Here is a 14888-nt window from a genome sequence, read left to right as displayed (position 1 = left end):
CTCAGATGTTTAGGGTTCTCACCTTTCATTTGCATTAGCCATCTGAGAGGTCTGTGGTCAGTTTGAACAGTAAAGTGAGTACCAAACAAGTATGGTCCCAGCTTTTTCAGTGACCAAACTACAGCAAAGGCCTCCCTCTCAATGGCAGTCCAACCCTGATCCCTGGGGAGTAACTTCCTGCTAATGAAAGCAACAGGCTGGTCATGGCTATCATCATTGGTTTGGGACAGGACTGCTCCTATCCCATGTGCAGAAGCATCTGTCTACACAATGAACTACTTAGAATAAGCTGGAGCTCTGAGAACTGAACTGGTGCTGAGCACATTGCCTCCTTCAAGGTGTCAAAGGCCTTTTGACAGCCAAGAGTCCAGTTTACTTTTCTGGACATTTTCTTTGAGGTCAGTTCTGTGAGGGTAGTCAGAATGGATACATACTCCTTCACAAACCTCCTGTAGTAACCAGACAAGCCAAAGAATGTCCTGACTTGAGTCTAGGTTTTTGGAACTTCCCAGCTCAGAATTGTCTGGATCTTGGGCTGTAAGGGTTGCACTAGACCTCCACCTACAAGATGGCCCAGGTATACAACTGTGCCCTGCCCTATCTGGCACTTTGATGCCCCTTAATAGTGAGGCCTGCTGTTTGGAAGGCATGCAAAACCTTTCCTAGGTGTGTCAGGTGATCCTGCCAGGAGGAGCTAAAGATAGCAATATCATCTAGATATGCTGCACTAAAGGGCTACAAGCCATCAAGGACTTGATTCACCAACCTCTGGAAGGTGGCAGGGGGATTCTTTAAGCCAAAGAGCATATCAGTAAACTGATAATGCCCATCACCCTTAGAGAATGCTGTATTTTCCTTTGCTCCAGGACCCACCCTAATTTGCCGGTACCCTGCAGTTAAGTCAAAGATACTAAGGAATTTGGCTGCACCTAATTTGTCAATCAGTTCATCTGCTCTTGGTATAGCATCTGTTTTGGTCACAGAGTTGAGATCCCTGTAGTCCACACAGAACCTAATTTCTCGCTTGCCGTCTTTGGGATGAGGTTTGGGGACTAGGGCCACTGGGCTAGCCCAGGGACTGTCAGAGTGCTCAATAACCCCTAAATCCAGCATCTTGTGGTCTTCCACTTTGATGCTCTCTTTGACTTGACCAGACGGTCTGTATGTTGTTGTTATGGCAGGTAAAATGTCTCCTGTGTTCACACCATTGGTACACAGGTGAGTCTGTCCAGGGAACAAAGAGAAGAGCCCAGCAAACTGCTGTAGGGCTTGCCTGCATTCAGCTTGCTATTGGTCTGTGAGGGTGTATGAGTAGACAACTCCATCAACTGGTCCATCTTTAGGGTCATTTGAGAGGAGGTCAGGGAGAGGTTCACTCTCTGCTTCCTGTTCCTCATCAGTAACCATCAGCATGGTTATATCTGCCCTGTCACAATAGAGATTGGGGCGGTTCACATGGATCACTCTTTTGGTTGTCCTGCTAGTGCCCAGTTCTACCAAGTACGTGACCTCACTCTTTTTCTCTAGGATAGGGTAAGAGCCACTCCATCTGTCCTGAAGTGCCCTAAGAGCCACAGGCTCCAGAACACATACCTTTTGCCCTGGTGTGAATTCTACCAGTGCAGCCTTTTGGTCAAACCCCTGCTTCTGGAGCTGTTGGCTGGCCTTAAGGTTTTTGGATGCCTTTTCCATGTACTCAGCCATCCTTGAGTGGGGGCCAAGCACACAGTCCACCACATCTTGATTAGGCTCATAGAAAGGTCTCACCAAGCCTTCCTTTAAAGGTGCCAGTGGTCCCCGTACAGGGTGGCCCAACAGATGTTTAAAGGGGGAAAACCCTACCTCCTTCCGAGGCATCTCTATGTAAGCTAAAAGCAGGAGGACATCCCATCTCCTTTTGAGTTTTTCAGGGAGCCCCATGATAATGCTCTTCAATGTCTTGTTGAATTTCTCAACAAGTCCATTAGTTTGTGAATTATATGGTGTGGTGAATTTGTAAGTCACCCCACACCCATTCCACATGTCTTTCAGGTAAGTTGACATGACGTTTGTACCTCTGTCAGAAACCACCTCCTTAGGAATCCCTACTCTGGTGAAAATATCAATCAGGGCCTTGGCTATTGCAGGAGCTGTAGTGGACCTAAGGGGAATAGTTTCAGGGTATCCGGTAGCATGATCCACTACTACCAGTATGTACTGGTTGCCTGAGGCTGTGGGTGGCTCAGGTGGACCTACAATGTCCACTCCAACCCTTTCAAAGGGAGCCCCCACCACAGGAAGTGGAATGAGGGGGACCTTTGGGTGGCCACCTGCATTACTACTGGCTGGGCAAGTGATACAGGAGTTACAAAACTTCTTCACCTTCTGGTACATATTGGGCCAATAGAAGTGTCTGACAAGCCTACTCCATGTTTCTGTTTGTCTCAGATGCCCAGCTAGGGGGATGTCTTAGGGCAAAGTTAAGATAAACTCCCTAAACTGCTGAGACACTACCGTTCTCCTGGTTGCACCAGGTTTGGGGTCTCTGGCCTCAGTGTAAAGAAGCACATCTTCCCAGTAGATCCTGTGGGAGCCACTGACATCTCCCTTTTCCTGTGCAGCTGCTTGCTGTCTTAGGCCTTCAAGAGTGGGACAAGTCTTTTGTGCCTGGCACAGCTGTTCCCTTGCGGTTCCCCTTGGGCCCAAGAGCTCTACCTGGTAAAGATCCAGCTCCATGGACTCAGTTCCCATAGAGGATAAGACATCTCTCTGAGAAGAGTGGTCTTGTTTCTTTTGCTGCTCAGTAGTCCCCCCCCCCAATCTTCTTGCCTTTTCTCTTGGAAGGTTGGGCCATTATTCCAGGCTCCAACACTTCTTTTTCACCCCGTGCTCTGCTCTGTGCTCGTGTGTTTACACACCCCAATTCAGAGATACCCAGCATGGCTGCGTGGGTTTTGAGCTCTACCTCAGCCCAAGCTGAGCACTCCAGCTCATTCCCCTAGAAAGCATTCCATTGGGATTGCAGAGGAGGCCACTACCTTTTTTAGGCCAGTAATCCCTCCCCATTTTTAAGTCACCATAGCCAAGGGATGGACTTTAGTTACATTGTCAGCATTGGTGACTGGATAAGTTTGTCCAGCCAAAACCTGTTCTGGGGAAACCAGTTTCTCTGTCACCATGGTGACACTGGCACCTGTATCCATCAGGGCTTCTACCTCTGTCCCTTTAAGAGGTGCTGCCTGTATTTTTGCATGTTAGGGGGCCTGAATGCAAGTGTGGCTACATCTACCCCACCCTCAGAGACCAAAGTAGCTTAAGTGTGGACCCTGATGGTCCTGATGACCTTGCTCTGGGCACACTGTTGATCCCACCTGGAGACTGGCTATACCAGTACTAACTGGAACAGTGCTAGAGGGATTCTTTTTGGGACTGGCCAAGTCTCCAGTTTGGTGTCCATGTTGTTTACCGTTGTAACACCAGGCCTTCTTGGAATCAACGTTTTTACCCTTGTACCCACTTGTGGTCTGTGGAGAGCCTCAGGGCCCACCCTCCGAAGCAGGTTTTTGTGTCCCCTGTGAAGACTTTTTGTTTTGTCCTTAGGTGTCTCACCGCCCTTCCCTTGAGGAGGCTTTGTGACCCTTTTCTTTTGGTCACCCGCAGTGGAAGTCTTGGTCACCCTTGTCTTGACCCAATGGTCTGCCTTCTTTCCCAATTCTTTGGGAGAAATTGGACCTAGGTCTGCCAGATATTGATGCAACTTGTTATTGAAGCAGTTAGTAAAAAGATGTTCTTTCATAAATAAATTATAAAGCCCATCATAGTAATGCACTCCACTGACAGTTATCCAACTATCTAGTGTGTTCACTGAGTGGTCTACAAAATGAACCCAGGACTGGCCCTATTTAAGTTGCTGACACCATTAATGGGCACTAAACCCATTTCTGCTCTCTCCCTCTCTATAACTAGGAGCTGTTGTTCCAAAGTTAATCTTTTGGACTTCCTTGCTAAAAGGAGGTGCGCTTCATTGAGGCTGCTCTCAATGTTCCCAGAGGAGCTGGACTCCTCTGTGGAAGATCCAGATCCTATGGCAACTATCCTTGGAGATAAGGGCCTTAGGCTGATCTTCCTAGTTAGGTAAGGAAGGGGAGTTCATCCTCCTCATCTCTAACATCTTCCCTATCTGAGGGGAGGTCTCCCTCCTCAGCAAGGTGGTCCCTTGTATATTCTGCCAGGAGCTCCTGGAGCTTGGCCTTGGTAGGGTTGGAACCTGTTTTTATGTTTTTCAACCATTTCCTCTGAGCTGCGCATTATGTTACTAAAGTTTGGGATTAATTGTAAGAAATAAAAACTACTTCTAGTTACTAACCCCTAACTTAAAATAACTTTTAAATCTAAAAGGAAATGATAAAGGGGACTTAACCAAGGTCCTAGCAGGACTTTTCAAAAATTTGAAAATTTTGCCAAATTCAAAAATCAGTTTCTGAAGGCAATTTTGTAATTTAATCATGTGATCAGATATTGGCTGATTAGTCCAGCAAATTCAAAGTTGTAGACCTCACCTCTGATCCACCAACGTAGGAAGCTGGCTCTGTATATACTATATCAAAATGAGATATAGGCCCTCATTCTGACCTCGGCGGTCTTTTCGCAAGACCGCCGAGTTACCGCCGCGGTGAAGACCGCCGACCGCAGCGGTATGCCGCTGTGCGCATTCCGACCGCTGGGAGCGTTCCGCCGGGAAACCGCCGGCAGCCAGACTGGCGGTCGGCGGGAAAGTGGAGACTGGTCAACCTCCACCGCCACGCCAGCAGAACACCGCCCCCAGAATTACGACCCACATTTCTGTGTGGCGGTCTTCTGTTGACGGTGTGCTGTCGGCGGTCACGTCCCTATGGCTCCCGTCGCCTCCCGGAGGACCAACGCACAAGGTAAGTTGATCGTCCGTGAGGGGAGGGGGTGGGGGGGTGTTGTGTGATGTGTGCGTGCATGGGGGTGTGCAGATGTGCATGTTGGGGTGCGTGCATGTCGGGGTGCGTGTATGTGCATTTCGGGGTGGGGAGGGGGTTCGTACCACCTCTGGGGGGTGGCAGGGGGGTGGAGGGGGTGGGGGGAGTACTCGGGGGAGCAGTGGGGGGTGGGGGGGGACCCCTATCAGTGCCAGGGAAGGAATTCCCAGGCCCCGATAGTGCCTACCGCCATGGTTCGCATGGCGGTTCCCGACCGTCAGAAACCGCGGCGGTAAGCAGGGTCATGATACGGGTGGCGGTCTTGGGGCGACCGCCGGGCCGGAGTGCGCAAACTCCAGCCCGTCGGTCATGACCGCCGTGGCGGTCGGAGTGGGGAAGTGGCGGTCGATCGCGGCGGTGACCGCCGCGGTCAGAATGCCATTTTTTGGACCGCCGGTCTGTTCGCGGTCCGACCGCCGCCTCTCCGCCGACCGCCAAGGTCAGAATGAGGGCCATAGTGTGCACAGAGTCCAGGGTTTCCTGAGAGGCTTAACAGAGGCTAAAGTATATAATACTAATGCTCTCTTCTGTGGTACTGTGGTCGAGCAGTTAGGCTTATCAGAGGGTAGTGCAAAGCATTTGTTGCACACAGACAGGCAGTAAATTGAAGCCCACACTCAGTGACTAACTCCAGGCCAATGGATTTTATATAGCAAAAATACATTTTGTTACTTTATTTCTAGAACCACAAGATTCAAGTTGCAGGTAAGTACATTTGCAAGTAAGTATCCATCATATGTTTCAATACCACTTTGTTTCAATTTGGCAAGTTACACGGTTTTCAAATAAATAGCAATAATCTGTTTTAAAAGTTGACACTGCAATTTTCAGAAACAGTTCTGGGGGGAAGAATAGTTATTACGGTTTTGAGGTGAGTACAAGACTTACAGTTCCAGTCTCCAGTGGTTGGAATGTCCACAGGTGGGGGTTCAAGTTAACCCCAAAACCCACCACCAGCAACACAGGGCCGGCCGAGTGCAGAGGTCAAAGTTGAGGATGGTTTAACATGGGTTCCTATGGAGACTGGGGGCACTCAGGATCAGGCCTGCTTGCAGGTAAGTATCCGTGTCTTCGGAGGGCAGACCTGGGGGGTTTAGAGGAGCATAGGGGGGCTGCAGGTCAGCACCAAACCCACACCCTCAGTGGCGACTGGGTGCAGGGTGCAAACACAGCATCGGGCTCCAAATGCTTTCCTATATGGGGACCACCAGGGGCCACATAGATGCTGCAGGAAACATCAGGGGGTCAGTTCCAGGAAACCAAGGCTGGAGAAGGACGGGGGGCACCTGCTGGACGTTGCTGCACCAAAGTCCAGGCCTTTTGGTGTTGGGAATCTTTGTCCGGTTTTGTCACGGTCAGGGGGGGTCCTCCGGATTCAGGCTGCAGGCGTTGTCGTTGTGGGCAGGAGGGGTAAATCCAGGGTGGGCACTTGCTCAGAATCACCTGGGGACCAGCTCTAGTTGGTTGGGCCACCTGGACATGGACTGTGGGCGTCGGGTGCAAAGTAGACATGGCTCGCAGATCTGGGGAGGCTCTGTAGTCCTTGCATGGAGTTCCTTCTTGTAGTTCTTGGTCCTCTGGGGTACAGGCAGTTCTCCGAGTCTTTTCAGAGGTCACTTGTCCTGAAGGATGCGTCACCTTCTGTTTTGGAAGGGCTTTAGAAGCTGGAAACAGGCCGGTAGGGCTAGGGCCAAGTCAGTTTGCGTCTTCAGTCTTCCCTGATGGGGGTCAGCTTAGCAGCCCTTCTTTTTTCTTTTTGTGAGGTTGCCAGGAATCTGACAAGCCAGGTTCAGGGGAGTCCTTAAATCCTGGATTTAGGGTTGTTTCAGGGGTCAGAGGGCATTAGCCAATGGCTACTGTCCCTAAGGGTGGCTACACCCTTCCTGTGTCCACTCCGTTTGGGGAGAAGGACACAGACCTAACCCTTTTGATCCCTGTCATCCAAACTAAGATGGAGGATTTTGCAAGGAGGGAGTCACCTCAGCTGTGGACACCTCAGGGGTGGTTCCAGCTGAGGTGGTCACTCCTCCTTGTTTTCCCTAATTTTCCCACCGGACTTGCTGCCAAAAGTGGGGCTTTGTCTGGCGGGTGGGCATCTACTCTATCTGGAATGACCTGGGGCACTGTAACAAGAGGCCTGAGCCTTTGAGGCTCACTGCCAGGTGTTACAGTTCCTGCAGGTGGGAGGTGTGAAGCACCTCCGACCAGTGCAGGCTTTGATTCTGGCCACGGAGACCACAAAGGCTCTCATCCCATGTGGTCAGAAACTCATCTGGATGTGGCAGGCTGGCACAGACCGGTCAGTCCTGCACTAACAGTTTGGCTAACGTACAGGGGTCATTTCTATGATGCCCTCTTGGTGTGTTTTCCAACAAATCCAACAATGGCATCAGTGTGGGTTAAATGTGCTGAGAAGTTGATACCAAACTTCCCAGTATTCAGTGAAGCCGTTATGGAGCTGTGGAGTTCGTGATGACAAACTCCCAGCCCATTTACTCAACATGGCCACACGGCACTTATAATGTCTAAGAATGGACTTAGACACTGTAGGGGCATATTGTTCATGCAGCTATGTCCTCACTTGTGGTATAGTGCGCCCTGCCCTAGGGCTGTAAGGCCTGCTAGAGGGGTGACTTACCTATTCCACAGGCAGTGATTTGTGAGCATGGAACCCTGGGAGGGGTGTCATTTCTCCTTTGTCTTTTTCTCCCCACCAGCACAGAGAAGCTGCAATGGCAGTGTGCATGTGCTTGGTGATGGGTCCTCCAGGATGGCATCATACATGCTGCAGCCCTTGGGGACCTTCCCTGGTCACATGGCCCTTGGTACCATGGGTACCGTTTACAAGGGACTTAACTGTGTGCCAGTGGTGTGCCAATTGTGGGAACAATGGTATAGTTATTGGGAAAGAACACTGGTGCTGGGGCCTGGTAAGCAGGATCCCAGCACACTCTCAGTCAAGTTGGCATCAATATCAGACAAAAAGCGGGGGTAAAGAACATGTTTACTAAAGACTCATTTAGATTCTTATAAAACAATATAAATCCACTCACTTCACACTACAAAATAACAACAACCACTCACAAAAAATACATATTCACAAATCCACAGAATAAAAAGCACTTCTCTAGTAACAGTTCAGAGCTCTCCTAAGTACAAATCCCTACTAGTGCCGCAACCAAAGGCTGCACGGGCCTTCAACCCCCTTGCCACCACTCTCTCACAATGTTTGCAAGAAGATGATTCCACTGTGACCCCGAAGCGGTTCAAGGTTACCTACTACACCATGAAAGTACTGGAATGTTATCTCCTTCAGCACATGTGTCTTTTTAGCAAATTAGGGCCAGATGTAAGTAGCCTTTTGCGCCTTGCAAACGGCGAAAAACGCTGTTTGCGAGGCGCAAAAGGCCTCACGCGATCCAGAAACACATATTGCGAGTCGGTACTGACTCGCAAAATGTGTTTCCGACTCGCAAATAGGAAGGGGTGTGCCCTTCCTATTTGCGAGTCGCACTGCAATGTAGAGTTGATTTGTGACCGCAACTAGAAAAAAAAACTGCTTTATTGAAAAGCAGTCACGGACATGGTGGTCTGCTGTCTCCAGCAGGCCACCATCCCCGTGAGTGCCTATGCTCGCTATGGGGTCGCAAACTGCGACCCACCTCATAAATATTTATGAGGTGGGTCTTTGCGACCCCATAGCGAGTCGCAGAAGGTGTCTGAGACACCTTTCTGCATTCCCTTTTGCGAGTTGCAAATTGCGAGTCACTGGGATAATTTGCAACTCGCAAAAGGGAACCTTCCTACATCTGGCCCTTAATGTGCAATTTGAGCTGTAACGTCTGTAGCCACCCACCTGTGCATCTACTCGGGCTTTTACTTATTTAAAGCCTTGATTGTTGTTACCTTTTTAATACAAACTTTTGAATTCCAAAATTCACAATTTTACATGCTGATTTAGATTTTAGGAAAATAGCTCCTGCTTTTGGATACATAATGGCAGTCCTATGATCGCAACTTCAGTTACTTTTGTGATGCTACTTTGGTAAATTTGTAACGTTTTTCATTATTTAACTCTCATTTTCGATACCTCTGAGTCCCCCCAGCACTCTCCTGCATTAAGGCACCACTCATAGTGTCGCACTGCGGAATATTACTTTTCCTAAGATTCTTAAGAACAATTCTAAGCAAAATTGTGATTTTTAAAATGGCAAGATAAAAAATGTATCCCATTCCCATCAGCTAACCAAAAATGTTTTGAAAAATTAAAACATGAATCACATAATTCGTGAATTCTGCTAAATATACGGATTAACCTAACAATAAATATAAACGTGTTACAACATTAAGGCCTCCAAACATCGTTGTAACTGTACTTTTGCAAAAACTACTTTATACAAAACTTGGAAAAGCACGCTTTCTAAGTGAAACTGTGGATTCACGACATGCTTGACATAAATATGCTCAGCTCGTGTGTTGTAGCGGCAGCTAAATCATTTTTTGTTTTGCTAACTGTTAGCAGCAAATTTTAAGTATTTCGATTTTTAGTCGGAACCAAATTTTGTAATTGAAAGGTGGTTTTCACATAAATTTCGGGTTCTTTTTAAACATATATCAAGGCTTTACAACCAACACAAATCAGTACTTCGCATTAAATGTTTTTTTTACAATGGCTTTCTGGGTTTTGATGATTTGCTACATTCAGCTTTCACTTTCCCATGGTGCAAAATCTTCAGGGCACAGAGGAGAAGGGTAGCGCTCAAGTGGGCCCCCCGATCGCCACAGGTAAGGTAGCGTGTTGCTCCCAGGCTGACTGCTGGTGGGGCAGGACGGCCCTGCCAAGGGGGCATGAGTGCGGCCTCCCCTCCCCTAGTGCTACTGGATGCCAACATTGATGCCTAGGAGGGAGGTGCCCCCAGCTGGGTGCCTGGGCGTGACCTGGACTGCTGTTGTGCTGAGCCCGTCACCGATTGGACCGCTGAGGGGGACCTGAGCAGTGTATTGCACGGCACTGGCTTCTGGGGGGCGTGGGCCTCACCTCGGTTGCGGCAGAGCAGGCAGCATTGGAGTCCCGTCGCTGGCCTGAGAGGCAGTGGGCCTGGACCCACCGAGGCAGCATAATCTCCTGCACCTGAACTCTGGCATACCGGTCTGCTTGGAGGAGGCTGACTGGGGGGGTCCGCGGAGTGATGGCTGGCCCTGCCGGACAGCTGATGTGCTGTTACTGAGACGGATCCTCCATTGGACCCCCAGTGGTTAGTCGCTGGGGAATTCTGGTGATGCGCACTCTGCAGTGGCTGTGCCCGCTAAGTGGGCCTCCGAAATTTGAATTATCCGGGCACCCATTATAACTGCTGCGTCGAGTGTCCTGCACGCTGCATCGGTCCGGTGGGAGTTGGGGTCCGTGACGGGGCCACCGCTGCCCTGGAACCTGCTTCGGCGCACGGCGATGCCAGCCCCGCACCTAGCAGCTGGCACACATTAACCATGGGGTTAACCGTCCGACCCGGGCCGCCAATGGACGGACAGAGAAGCCAGCGAAGGGCCTGCGCCCCCAACATGCAAGATACCCTGAATAGGATCCTGGGGGCAAGCAAGGATACTAAATCAACCCTGAGCCAAGAGTTAGGCAAAGTATTGGCTGAACTAAGCCACCTACGCACTGACCATCACAAGTTATCTGACAAGGTAAAGGATGAGGAGTAGGTGCTAGAGGATCTGTGGCCTGCTCCCCAAGCAACAAAATCCCAAATTGTCTAACTCACAGAGTGGATCCAAAAACTTGAACATTGCACTGAGGGTGCTGAGGGCCGCAGCAGACGTGATAACGTACATGTTGTAGGCCTCCCAGAAAACACACTCAGTGACTTACCCGGAACAATGGCTGTGATTGATTATGAAGGACTGACCCCTTATGCTGTTTTTTGTACTGAAAAGGGCGCACCGTGTGCCCGTCCAGCCACCCGCACCATGGAGGCCGCCTAGACCGATAGTGGGCAAGTTCCTAAACTACAGAGACCATGACCTACTGCTCCAGAGAGCACAAGAGGAGGGCCCGTTCGAGGTGAAGGGTGGCCGGGTAACCCTGTACCCAAATTTCACAGCGGCGGTCCAGGCCAAACGTGCCAACTTCACTGCGTTGAAACGAGTGCTGCATGACAAGGGAATCAGATACTCGTTGATGTTTCCCTCTAAATTGAAGATCATGCTAGAGGGCCAAACTCAGTTTTGCCAATCCCCGACGAAGTTTGGGCATGGCTTAAGACAGGTACCGACAGAGCAAAGAATGAGGAACCTGGCCCATCCCGGCGCCGAGGTAAGAGGCGGCGTACACGGGATCTAGTAGGAAATACCCGAGTGACAAAACCGACACAGCAGCAGACCAGCCAGGGGAAAAAAGCAGCCCTGCGGGCGGCGGCCTCCCTGTCAGAGGGGGGCCTTTCAGACGGTGAGCCCAGGCCTGACCAGGACTCCCTGGTGATGGGAGAGTCCACAGACGATGATTCTGTAGCTAGCATGATGGAGGTGCTTCCCCGGGTGACACTACAGACTGCAGATGACATCGCTTGATGGGATGGGGCCCGCCTTCGCCTGTGCGTGGTTGTTGGACTAAGGTCACGGGCTGACCGGCTCTGTGGGAGAGGACCCTGATGCTTTGGAAGACCACCCCCAATCACCTGCTGGCTCATCCAGCTGGAAGATGACAATAAATGATTGCACACTGGTTTATATGATTTGGATGGTCAGCGGTTGCTCGGCTGTTTGGGGAGGGGAGTTGGGGTGCATTTGTTTTTATCTGTTTTAGCTCGTGGTTATTTCTGGAGGCACACTGCAATGCTCAGGTGTCCTGTGGGAGGGACATGAGGGCATGTGGACTAAGATACAGGCTGTGCTCTTTAATGGTTGTGGGGAACACACATTTTACTCTTAAAATAATATCCTGGAATATTCGGGGATTGGGCTTGGTGGCCATACGTCATACAATTCTCTCATACATGAAACGTAGGGGTGTGCACATTACCATGCTGCAGGAATCGCACCTCAGCTTGGCAGAAGTACAACGCCTCCGTAGGCGCTGGCGGGGGCAGATAGTCACAGCTACATACTCCGCATTTGCAAGAAGTGCTGCAATCTGGGTGAGAGCAGGGGTACCCTTTGAAGCCTCCTCATTGGATGTGGACAAAGAAGGTCATTGTGTACTGATGGAGGGACAACTCTTTGGTAAGCCTGTAGTGTTGGTGAGTATATATGCACCTAAACAAGACAGATCCCCTTTTTACATTCTGTGTCTGCCCGCCTGACAAGATTCATTGACGTCCTGTTCCTTACAGGGGAGATTTTAACGGTGTCTTGGACCCCTCATAGACTGCTCAACTCCGCCGCTACAGGGTGCAGCGACAGTTAGGGTGGCGGCGGACAAGGCAAACTGGATAACGCCGTGGGACATGGTGGACATATGGCATCTTCAAAACCCCCAAGTCAGAGATTAATCGTACTACTCCCACATCTACCACATGCACACTAGACTAGACCGCATTATATGTTCTGCCTCCATTAGTGGTATGGTCACACAGAAAGAATACCTTGGTCGGACCATATCTAATCACAGCTCCCTGCTCCTCTCGCTCCTCTCCTTACAAATGGCAGTTGCCCACCCACCGGTTCCGGCCTGGCGGCTGCACGCCGCTGCATTAGAGGACGAAGTCTTTCGGGAGGCAGTGACGACCAGGCTGACTAAATACCTATCGTTGAACCCGGGGAACACATCTAGCCGGGGAATTGAGTGGGATGCCTAAAAGTGGTTTTAAGGGGACCCTGCTTGGGACAAAAGGTGGGCATTAGACAGGACCTTGAGCGGGGTATCACACGACTGGAGGCTACCCTACACCAGTGTGACAATGACATTGACAGCACCCCTGGAGCTCACACGAGGCTACTAGAGACCAGGGAATTATATAATATTGCGCTGGAGCGCCTCCGATGCCATTATTATAATAAGTACATTGGTAGGGTGCATGAAGAGGAGGGGTGGGTGGGGAAGTTACTGGCCTGGTTGATTTGCCCGGGACGGGGGGACACCATTTACCAGATTGGTCACTGGAGAGGGTACTATACTCTACTCACCTACTCAATTAAAAACGTAATTTATTACCTACTACATGTCACTATCCAGCGCCTCACAATTGGACGTGCCCGATAGTTCGGAGGGCTTCTTGGCTGCCCTCCGTCAGAGTGTGCTCTCAGAGACGGATAGGGACGCACTGGGGGCAGAACTGACAATAGAGGAGGTTAAGGCTGCCATAACGACCTTGGTGTCCGGTAAGACCCCGGGTTCAGACGGCCTACCCCCAGAGTTCTACAAACTATACAGGGGGGCTCTGGCACCACAGCTCATGGAGATGTATACTGAGGCCTATGTGGCCAAGGTACTGGCAACCTCTACCCGGGAAGGCATAGCGGTTCCATTGCCTAAATCTATGCAAGCGGACATGGGAGTCACAGATTTTCGGCCACTGTCCATGCTGAATATAGACTTCAAGATACTAAGCAAAGCACTTGCTACTAGACTGCTGCCCCATAGGTGTACTCTGATACACAGCGACCAAAATGGATTTAAAACCTACCTGGGGCACCTCTCATAACCTCCATAGGCTGTACTTCTGCTCTATGACAACACTAATCCCCCCGAGTCCAACATGCATGATTGTCTTGGTAGACCTAGAGAAGGCCTTTGATACCGTGAGCTGAAAATTCTTGGGGGACACCATGATACAGATGGGACTAGGGGACACCTGGGGAGACTGGGTCAAGTTACTGTACTTGCACCCTACAACGAGGGTTAAGACGGGACGGGTGATCTCCAGTAGCTATAATATACATAGAGGGACCCGACATGGTTGCCCGCTGTCGTACCGGCTTTTTGCTATAGCTTTTGAACCCTTGACAGCAAAACTCAGAGAAGTGGGACAGGACTGGGGAATATACAGGAACGGGAAGTTTCATATTGTCTCCTTATATGCAGATGACCACCTTATATACCTCAGGGACGGGGCTAGGACGTTGCCACAGGTGTTAGACCTGCTGGATGATTTCGGCACCTGCTCAGGCCTCTGCCTCTCCCTTGGCTACTCTATTATTTTGTTAACCTGCCCATTTCACTTCCGCCCCCTGGTTCTGGTTGTTGGATGTACTAGTTAGGGAACTATTATGGGATGGTGGACGTCAGCGGGTGGCTTTGGCCACTCTCCGTCTGCCCCCAGAGGCGGTGGGGCTTGGGGTACCTGATTTTGAGCTCTACTTTTTGGCAGCCCAGCTGCAATGTCCTACACGCTGGCTCAGCAGGGTGGACCTCCCTGAGATCGCTCCCGCTGTAGGGGACCCGAATCAGAGCAGACCCCTAGCCACAATACAGAATCCTAGCCTTCGGTGCCCCGACCGGGTGTGTTACTGGCATCGGCCCTTGCTAACTGGCAGAGGACACTTGAGAGAACAAAAACCAGGGCTCCATACGCGCCAGCTATGCCCTGGTGGAAATTCCCCATGGTGATGCATACACCTGCTTCACAGGGAGACAGCTACGTCACTTGTTGACAGCAGGAATACAAACGTTGGGTGAGATGCACTGCCAGGGAATGCTGATCCCGTTCGGCAATCTGGCGGCACAGACTGGCTTACCCCAAGGGCAATTCTTGACATATGAAGCAGTGGTGAGGACTATCAGGGACCTCTGGGGTGAGGCACCAGAAGAACCCACTACGCATGCGGTCCTTCAGACTATGTTGTCCATCGGTGGGGTTTCTCATCTTGTCCCCTGGTTATATAAGCATTGCTTGGAATGATGCATAGTCCACTAGACAACCTCAGGACTAAATGGGAGTCTGACCTGAACAGGACCCTCACCGG

General features: G+C 50.5%; 1 protein-coding gene across 3 annotated transcripts in view; it reads right to left on the bottom strand.

Annotated features, from left to right (window-relative positions):
* Positions 1 to 14888, bottom strand: part of MUC13 (mucin 13, cell surface associated) — a 648793-nt gene that overhangs the window by 358523 nt on the left and 275382 nt on the right. The gene's annotated exons all lie outside the window — the stretch shown is intronic.

This window comes from Pleurodeles waltl, chromosome 3_1 (assembly GCF_031143425.1).
Source record: "Pleurodeles waltl isolate 20211129_DDA chromosome 3_1, aPleWal1.hap1.20221129, whole genome shotgun sequence".
Taxonomy (NCBI): Eukaryota; Metazoa; Chordata; class Amphibia; order Caudata; family Salamandridae; genus Pleurodeles; species Pleurodeles waltl.
The sequence above is the reverse complement of the archived record's forward strand: the minus strand, read 5'-3'. Positions and strand labels throughout refer to the sequence as shown.